We start from the raw sequence: 8,251 nt of genomic DNA, 5'->3' as shown, positions 1-8,251 counted from the left end.
TCATTTAAAAAGGTTAATTAAGGGGTATGAACTCACCTGACGTGGGTGATTTGGATGAATGGATGGTATAGGATGCTAAGTGTCAAGTGAGGACTTGAACACACACGCGGATCCTATTGAGCATGCAACGATACATTTATGTATCTAATTAGTCATTTAATAACTAATTAAGCAATTAAAGACACTCAATTACATGAAAACACTTTGTTTCAAGTGCTAGGAGTGCTAAGGGTTGCATTTTAAGAGAGTATGGCCTCACATTGGAGTTTACTCCCCATATGGTAGCACCATATGGGTTTACGGTTCTGGGACCATTTCCCCCATGCGTTTACGGCCGTAAACTCATGGAAATGGTGTCATTGGGTGTTTTAAGGTCCTAAACCACTCAAGGAAGTAAGCTAGACTCGAATCCAAGGCTTAGGAGTGACTAGGGCTCGAAATGCCCCTTTGTTGGAGTTTACGGTCCTTGGACCACTCCTTGGGAGTTTACGGTCGTAAACACATGTGTTTACGGTCGTAAGCCCATGAGTTTACGGCCGTAAACTCATGGTTACCCAACCATTCCGTGTTTTGGTGTTTCTAGCTCATGCATACAAGGTTCTAGTCCTTTATACAAGCTATAGAAGGTGTTAGGGGCACCTAAACCCCATTTGGGGGTGTTTACGGTTTTGGGAGATCCCCAAACCGTAAACACATATGTTCTTGGGGATCTTGATGATTTTCCCATGGATTAACAAGTATACTACGCAAATAACTAGCTAGGAGGAGTATACTTACTTATATGAGGCTTGTAAGAGTGTTTAAGGGCCAAGAACACTAGTGTGTGTTCTAGGTGTTCTTGGTGTTTTGAAGAACACTTGAAGATCTAAGAAAAAATGAAGAATCCATGGATTAAATGATGTAAAAACATTAGATTAAGTGTTGCATGTTCGAATCTAGGAAGGAAACACTTACATATTGGCGGATTTGAAGAGATGATCTTATGATAGTTGAGAGAAAAACTTGGGTGTTCTTGAACTAGGAAGTGAAAAGTGAAAGAATGAAGGGTAAACTCATGCTATATGCATGAGTCCACGGTCAAAGGGAGTTTACGGCCCAAACTCCCTTGTTTGGCCGTAAACACCTAGTCAAGGTGTTAATCGTTTATTTGTTTCACAACACTCCTAACGGGTAGTTCCATTTATTTGATCGTTTAACGAAAATTAAAATAAAAACACCCAAACGGACTTAAAACCGGCCAAAAATATACTGGGATGAATTTGACTATATATTTTTTTTGATGTGCTTGACTGCGGAGTTTATACAAATGAAAATTTCGGGTTGTCACATTGTTGAAAACTGAAAGAGCTGTCTTTCGAAGCTGTGCTGGGGATGTCAAGGATATGCTTACAAATCTTTTTGGTGCTCATGATCCTATCCTTACTCTCACTATCAGAAATCATCTGACATCAAAACTTCTTCCTGCCCTTGCACTTTTACATGAGATGAAGGGTGTTTCGGAGAGATTCATACCTCCAAAACAAGGGGGAGAACGTGCTCAACCGAAGGTTACTGTGAAAACCGAAACCGAATCTGCCCACGCGAAAGTCAAAGTTACAACCGAACCGAAGGGTAATGAAGCTTCGGGTTCTGGTTCTCAAGCTAAGAAGAAGGGGATTGATGATGACAGTGATGACGAAGAAGAAGAGACTATTGCTGAGGCTCTTAAACGAAAGAAGAGGGACAGAGAGTTGGATGAAACCTTGAGGGTTGAGAGGGAAGCTGAGGAAAGGGAAAGGAGGAACAAGGAAGAAGAAGAAGCCTTAAACTGCAAGAAGGGCTTGTTTCCCCTCTGGACAAAAGAAAAACTTATCAATGAGGCAATAGAGTTTCCAAGCGTCTACTGGCTGGAACCTGTCGCTTCGTTTGATTGTGACAATTCTAAGGACTCACAGTTCGACATGCCGATAACACGAAAGGCATTCACGTTTCATTGTTTTGATTCGACTGTTGAAGTTCCTTTCCCTCATCCAAAAGTTGATCGTGAGCTTATCGACTTTTATCTTAAGTATGGTCAAGGTACTAAAACCTTCACCTGCTGGGAAGTTCATAAATGTTAATTTCAAAATCACACGAGGATCAGCAAACTCGGTGTCGATTATTTCCCTAGCAGACCTTCCGAATTTAAATCCTCATGACTGGATCCTATTGTTTAACATTCTGCTCACCAATCCGAAAGAATATGAGCCGATACTGGATCATTTGAAGAGGATGTTGGCCTCTTACATCCATGAGGTTGCTTCTATGGATCAGGAGATAGCGAAAGTGATGAACAAGAAACCGACTGTCAAGCCAACACCGAAACCAGGAGATGTGAACAAAATGAAGATGGGCCAAATCGATTCTACACATCTTACTGTGATGTTCACAAGAGGCGAGGCCAATCGTTTTCTGTTCGCTCTTGTTGATAAACATTTATTCTCCACTGACTGCTTGGAGCACATTATCAATATCATCCATCGGTACAAGCAGAACTCAGAAGCAGATAAGAAGAACTTCACGGACATGCTTCGGTGGTACATTACGTTTCGTCATCATCTATTGGCCATCATACCGAAGGTGTTCAAGACAATCAAGAAGTCTTCTGCAGCTCAACCAAAGTGAGCTTTCGGCTCCATTGACGCAAAGGGGGAGATTGTTGAGTCTTATTATGTTGCGTCATGGGCTTGTGTTTTGTATCCGGATTGGGCCTGTCCATCCGTGATTATCTAATAGGGTTATACTATAAATTATGCATGCATGTATGCATTAGACAAGTTAGTAATTATCATTGATTATTGTTTTGTAACCCTAAGCACCTCTACAGTCGAAGTTCTTAATCGAGCTCTTCTGAGGTGTTGAAGTTTTAATCATTCGACATATTTAAAGTCATTCGTGTGTTCATAATTACGTTCTTAATTGTTTTGCCTGCATAGAATCTATCGATCCTAATAGAATTTTGTTCTAACAACTTCTACCCGCGAGTTACACAACAATAAAATTAAATATAATATATGGTTTAATGTTATTTATAGCTGTTGTTATTGTTAACTAATTTTTTAAAATTTATTTGCTTAATGTTTTAATTTCTATCATTATAATTATTTAAAACATCAAACATTATTTTTTTATTTTAAAGGTAACAATATAATCATTTATATAGAGTTATTTTTAACTACTGTTATTATAAGTTTTTTTAAGCTACTTATTTGAAAATTTTTAACGATTATAAAAATATCTTTAGTAAATATTTAAGTTAAATTGAGATTACAATTTAGTTTTTGCATTTATCACTACAATTTATCACTTTTAACTATTTACAAAGTATTCTTTGGTTTTTTAAGTATAACTGAAATTTATATTTAAGTTGACATTGTAATGTTATATTTAAGTTAACAATTTAAGTATTTTGTCCAAACTGTTCAAATGTTGTAGCTTTAAACTGATAATGGTTTACATATAATAATATATTAAATCTAATAAATTAAGTATAATATGTTAAAGGTTAAAAACATGGCTTTATAAGTAGAATTAAAGATATTATTTTAAAATTGAAGTTTAGTTTATTTATGATTACACTTTAGGTTTGATATTTATTTAACCTTATTAACCAACTTATAAATATTATTAGGAAGACACTACAATTTATAACTTTTAACTATCTACAAAATATTATTTTTGTTGTTTAAGTTAAACTAAAATTTATATTTAAGTTGACCCTATAATGTTATATTTAAATTAATAATTTAAGTATTTTATACAAATTGTTCCAAAATTATATCTTTAAAATGATAATGGTTTACATCCAACAATATATTAAAACTAATAAATTAAATATTATATGTTAAAAGTTAAAAAACATAATTTTATAAGTAAAAGTAAAGATATTATTTTGATATTGATATTTAGTTTATATATGATTACACTTTAGGTTTGATAGTTATTTAATGTAATTAACCAAATTATAATTATCATTACAAAAAAATTGAAAAGTGATTGGGAGTTTCAAATGAATGTGGTAAAAGAAAAAATGTTTCATTTATATATATATATATATATATATATATATATATATATATATATATATATATATAAAACAAATGGGTAGTCCAAAACGGAAAACACAGAAATGCTATGTTAGAAAGCAAGTGGTCGTTTCACAAGAAAACTTTTATTGGTTATTTTTGTCGAAATGATCATTTATAAGAATTAGATTATTCAATTTCCTAAAATTTATACAACATAAATGCAAATATTTTTTTATTAAAAAAGATCAATAATATAACAAATAAAATTGCAAATTATTTAAAATGATGTCTACGCTTTAAACAAATACATCAATTACTTTATCATAGTACATAAATTGATTTTCAAAATTATTATGATAATTATCATCAATATTGTTTAAAATACAATTCAAAACATCATAAATATTTGAAAATACTTATACCAACTCATTTGACTCATTTTTCATCTTAACAAAATAAATATCTATATCTGCTCAACTATTATTCTACTATTATTGGGATGGTCGGATGCACCTTTAATTTGTGTAACGGCGTCTGATAATAACGTGGCAGTTGCGACGTTGTTGAATAGCAGTGGTCACCAAACCTCTATTGCTAAGTAATTGCCTTTTTTTCACCTCCACGCCTATTGGGCACTGCTTTTTTGGTTATAGTGACAGTATGGTGCCATGGTCCATGAAAGATGTATCATTCTTACACATGTAACAATTTCGTTGTTCCTTTAAAACTAAATTCCTAAAAACTAAATTATTTTCCCATACACAATGTTGCGATAACTGGTTCAAGGATATGTTGTAACAAACATGTTTCTAAAATACTAATCTAGCATTCAATATATACTTCATTATACATTGATGTTAAAAATAAGAGAAACTATAATCTATATTGATTAATTTTGCAATGTATTTTATAGTGATTGAGTTTAGGCTTTAGCGATGCAAGCAAAGAAAAGCAAGTAGACATCAAAGATGCATTTACATGGTTCGGTCAAATAGATTTAATCTACATCTACATATTGAAATTGGAGGTTTCTTTCATTATTCAACCCTTTCCACGGATACATTAGAAACCTAGAACTCAGACCAGTATACAACTAATCATAAATAAATAAACATGTTCATACCACATAATGATCGGTCATTCGTGCACTTTTCACAATCTTTGTTTTACCTCTTAGTTCTGGTTCGGGTTGTTCATTCAGACCACCAAATTACAAGTTGCAAACAATTCCGAATACAAACCAATGCTAAAGATCAATATATACATCTAAAATGATAATTATAACATATAAATGAGGATAAACTAATGTAAAAACATAAAACCAGAAAGACTAAATATAAGGAATATTGATATATTGTATCTGTTTTATTATTCTGTCATGAAGATGATTAAATCAATGAAATCGTTTTCAAGCCTCCCCCTATCTATAGATAACCTGTTCACAACACTACAAGAATAAACACCTATAGGGACCAGTTCTATAAGGACGACATTACTCGTCGCTATAGGCTTCCTATAGGGACGACATATCGTCGCTATAGAGTTGACCATTTTTTATTGACTTTTTAAGATATATGGACGACTTCTTGTCTCAACACGTTAAGCGGGAAAAATAAGGGATTGGCGCGTTCTTTAAACACCTACAGAGACGACATATCGCTCTAATAAATAACAAAAATTGAAAATAACATATTTTTTTAATCGTTTAACGGAAATAAAGCGTTTTGGGGTAAATATAGGGACGGCTTGTCGTCTCCGGTCTCGGATCTTCTCTGGGTGCTTGGGTGCTCATCGAATAGCTTGTCTCAGGATCCGTCTTTCCCCCCTTCACTAACCCTAACGCCTCCATTTCTGTTTATCGTTCGTTCAAGGCTTAGAACTCAAGCAAATCTCTATCTTTTTGTACAGGTTCATCTCTATATTTCAATGTTTTTTGTTCATTCTTCTCCATCCCTAACTCGTGATTTTCTATGATTTCATAGTTGCTCTCTTAGTTGCTGTCTTAGGACGCGATTTGCTCCTACCATTTCTGGTTCCCCAGCTTAATAAAAGGTATTTTGTTTTCAGCATTGATAATCGTTTTCAACATTGATAATCACAGTTGCTTTCTTATGTACAATATTCACAGATTTACTTCAATTGGTATTTACAGATTTACTTCAATTGTTGAAATCCTTTGTTTTTCTCATATCTAGTTAAGACTTCATATCTCCAATCTTGCAATAAGCATTAATCGGTGTGTTTGGTGAATATCGGGCAGGGGCAGCAGTAATTAGGGTACAACAATAGCAACAACTCCAGTTGCAGCTTTTGGAAATCTCGGGTAGTTTTCTTGTTGCTTTTGTTCTTCTCTACTCTTTTTGTGCTTTATCATATATATCATTATGCATATGAAATATCCTTATCGTATTTGGATGTTCTTGTAAATGTCTAAATGATGCTTTATATATTGTTGGAATTGATACTTTTTAATCAGACATGATAATTAACACAGTAGGTCTCTAATATTTATAAATCATGTTAAAGAGTAAAGATTAATCTACTGGCTTTTTTTTGTCAAGAAAATATTGTTATGTCTTGCTATCATCTATGTTAGTTTTGGTGTTTCTTTCTTCAAGGCTTTACATTACCTTCGATACTGCTGCTAATTTGTTGGTTTTTTGAATATGTAATCCACTAATACAACCATATATGATATATGACATGTCATGTTAAGTGGTTTTCCTTATTATATGGTCTATTAGGTTCATCATTATTGATTTAAATCATCGAGCTTTAGGGTTTTTCATATTTGCATTAAATAAGTGTTAAATGAACCATTATCTATTTTCCCTTAACTAAAAATGAGTTTAAACTTTGAAAATACTGGACAACTGAGACGAACTAACTGCAACATGAAAGCTACCTTATCACCAGAACTTCAATTAAATCTTTTTGGTGTTTGGTTTGGTTGAAATATGAAAGAATTGATATTTTGTCACATGTTTTGTTGACATAAATGCAATGGAATTCAGTTCCATTCCTTTGTATATTTCTGTTTTTAAATGCATATAAATGACAAATGACAAAACTACTCTTTTTTGTAGAACATAAAATGGAATTCAGGTTTTAAATATTATAAACAATGATAATTACCCTTTGAAAACATATGTATTTTTAACAAGGAGATGCTTGGAATTGAACTCCTTGGGATTTAGAATGAAATGTTGGAATCAAAAAGGATTTTGTGAATTCCAACTGATGAATTCAGTTCCAGTCTTTTACAACGAAACAAAGGAATGGAATGAAATGGAATTCCAAATCCCATGGAATCCAACAAACCAAACACAAAAAAGATTTAATTAGGTTATTTTTGTTGGTTGTTTCTCTTTTTGTAGATTCTTGGAAAAGGGTTGATTTCTAGGACATAGTAACTCCTGCCCACTATGTATCCATCTATGGAGACGACTTATTGTGTCTATCGCTGCATCAATGGAGACGACATGTTGTCTCCATAGGTTCATCTATGGAGGCTCCAAGTCGTCTCTATAACTGTACTTGTGGAGACGACAAGTTGCTTTTATAGATTAATCTATAGAGACGACGTGTCGTCCCTATAGCTTTATCAAAGGAGACCATCAACTTATAGCGACAAATCAGAATAGGGCGACATATCGTCACCAAAGGCTACCAATTGCGACGAGTTTTTTAGTGACGATAATACAGATCTATTGCGACGGGGCTATGGAGACGAGAGCCATAGGAACGACATATCGCCCCATACACCTATAGGGGCGACTTTTTCAACCTACAGAAACGACAATTGCCGTCCCTATATGTGCCGTTTGTTGTAGTGCAAATAATGCAAACAGTCTTGAGATTTCTGGTATTCTAATTATATACACATTATTAATAAAGTTTTATCAAAATCAAATGTTACAGAATAAATTTTTAGTTATATACACATTATTGATAAAGTTTTTAAAGAAACGATGTTTTGATTTTTATAAGTCCAACGGTATCCAGTCATGTCCTTTGTCAAGGGTTAAGATACATAGATTTTAGAGTTAAGTAACCTAGATTTGTCCTTTAAAAAAATCTAAATGCACTCTAATTTATTATCAAATGACCATAATCTTATCCAATACAAATCTGCCACCAATAATTGCTGATTGAACCTCGTAGCAGAAAGGGCAAAAAAAAAAAAGCAGTCTCTAGAGTAAATT

Source organism: Lactuca virosa, chromosome 4 (assembly GCF_052849685.1).
Source record: "Lactuca virosa cultivar CGN04683 chromosome 4, Lactuca_virosa_CGN04683_v6, whole genome shotgun sequence".
NCBI classification, from domain to species: domain Eukaryota; kingdom Viridiplantae; phylum Streptophyta; class Magnoliopsida; order Asterales; family Asteraceae; genus Lactuca; species Lactuca virosa.
This window is presented reverse-complemented; position numbering follows the sequence as displayed.